Here is a 2,500-nt window from a genome sequence, read left to right on the forward strand (position 1 = left end):
AAGGGAGAAATTCAGAAACCCAGGCCGAGCTGCCTGGAGCCTCAAAGCGAATAGAAATAGCGTGGAGAGCCGCTGTTAAGCCAGACGCCCTCTGGCGGACACAGGCAGGAGTTGCAGTAAATGCATGAAGTCAATGGGCGAGAGTACCCAATGCGCCAAAAAAGTGCTGAAATATGACAAAGTGTCAAATGAATGGGAGTCAATGGGCGAGAGTACCCAATGCACCAAAAAAGTGCTGAAAATATGACAAAGTGTCAAATGAATGGGAGTCAATGGGCGAGAGTACCCAATGCGCCAAAAAAGTGCTGAAAATATGACAAAGTGTCAAATGAATGGGAGTCAATGGGCGAGAGTACCCAATGCACAAAAAAAAGTGCTGAAAAAGTCCACACGAGCCTAGTCAGAAATGCAGGCCGAGGCGGCTGGAGCCCCAAAGCGGCTATAAAAAGCGTGGAGAGCCGCTGTCGCCCCGGAGAAACGGAGAAAAAGTGCTGAAAAAAGGCCCACGTCCTAACGGACCGAGGCGGAAGTGCAGGCGAGGCGGCAGGAGTCTGAAAACCGCTATAAAAAGCGTGGAGAGCCGCTGTCGCCCCGGAGAAACGGAGAAAAAGTGCTGAAAAAAGGCCTAAATCCTAACGGACCTAGGCGGAAGTGCAGGCGAGGCGGCAGGAGTCTGAAAACGGCTATAAAATGCGTGGAGAGCCGCTGTCGCCCCGGAGAAACGGAGAAAAAGTGCTGAAAAAAGGCCTAAATCCTAACGGACCGAGGCGGAAGTGCAGGCGAGGCGGCAGGAGTCTGAAAACGGCTATAAAATGCGTGGAGAGCCGCTGTCGCCCCGGAGGAACGGAGAAAAAGTGCTGAAAAAAGGCCTAAATCCTAACGGACCGAGGCGGAAGTGCAGGCGAGGCGGCAGGAGTCTGAAAACGGCTATAAAATGCGTGGAGAGCCGCTGTCGCCCCGGAGGAACGGAGAAAAAGTGCTGAAAAAAGGCCTAAATCCTAACGGACCGAGGCGGAAGTGCAGGCGAGGCGGCAGGAGTCTGAAAGCGGCTATAAAACGCGTGGAGAGCCGCTCGGATGATTTTTCAAAGTGTCAAATGAATGGGAGTGAATGGGGCAGAGTACCCAATGTGTAAAAAAAGTGCTGAAAAAACGACAAAGTCCACACGAGCCTAGTCAGAAATGCAGTCCGAGGCGGCTGGAGCCCCAAAGCGGCTATAAAACGCGTGGAGAGCCGCTCGGATGATTTTTCAAAGTGTCAAATGAATGGGAGTGAATGGGGCAGAGTACCCAATGTGTAAAAAAAGTGCTGAAAAAACGACAAAGTCCACACGAGCCTAGTCAGAAATGCAGTCCGAGGCGGCTGGAGCCCCAAAGCGGCTATAAAATGCGTGGAGAGCCGCTCGGATGATTTTTCAAAGTGTCAAATGAATGGGAGTGAATGGGGCGGAGTACCCAATGCGCGAAAAAAGTGCTGAAAAAACGACAAAGTCCACACGAGCCTAGTCAGAAATGAAGGCCGAGGCGGCTGGAGCCCCAAAGCGGCTATAAAATGCGTGGAGAGCCGCTCGGATGATTTTTCTAAGTGTGAAATGAATGGGAGTGAATGGGGCGGAGTACCCAATGCGCGAAAAAAGTGCTGAAAAAACGACAAAGTCCACACGAGCCTAGTCAGAAATGAAGGCCGAGGCGGCTGGAGCCCCAAAGCGGCTATAAAATGCGTGGAGAGCCGCTCGGATGATTTTTCTAAGTGTGAAATGAATGGGAGTGAATGGGGCGGAGTACCCAATGCGCGAAAAAAGTGCTGAAAAAACGACAAAGTCCACACGAGCCTAGTCAGAAATGAAGGCCGAGGCGGCTGGAGCCCCAAAGCGGCTATAAAATGCGTGGAGAGCCGCTCGGATGATTTTTCTAAGTGTGAAATGAATGGGAGTGAATGGGGCGGAGTACCCAATGCGCGAAAAAAGTGCTGAAAAAACGACAAAGTGTCAAATGAATGGGAGTGAATGGGCGGAGTACCCAATGCGTGAAAAAAGGTCTGGAAAAACGACAAAGTGTCAAATGAATGGGAGTCAATGGGCGGAGTACCCAATGCGCGAAAAAAGTGCTGAAAAAATGACAAAGTGTCAAATGAATGGGAGTCAATGAGTGTTTTGGTCGACCAGGAAAAAACGCGTTTACGGGAGAGGGTAAATCAGCCGAGAGGGGGGGGGGGGGTATACTTTACCCTCTCCCGTAAATGCCATTTTTCCTGGTTGACCAAAACACCTCCAGCACGATTTCGGAAACCCAGTTTTTAGAAACACTGACCTCCAGGGGAAGTACCGAGAAAAGCACACTTTTGAATCCGCTTTTGACGCACTGAAACACGGACGTGAGCTGGGGCTGTGCCGCTCTTGGAAAACCCCTGGAGGTTATTTTCTAAAACGGGTTTCCGCGTCCCCCTGGGCGCCCGTGTTGGGCCGCGCAAGGCGGTCCGGGCTGCCCACCCCATCTGAGTG

This window comes from Dunckerocampus dactyliophorus, unplaced genomic scaffold (assembly GCF_027744805.1).
Source record: "Dunckerocampus dactyliophorus isolate RoL2022-P2 unplaced genomic scaffold, RoL_Ddac_1.1 HiC_scaffold_41, whole genome shotgun sequence".
NCBI classification, from domain to species: Eukaryota; Metazoa; Chordata; class Actinopteri; order Syngnathiformes; family Syngnathidae; genus Dunckerocampus; species Dunckerocampus dactyliophorus.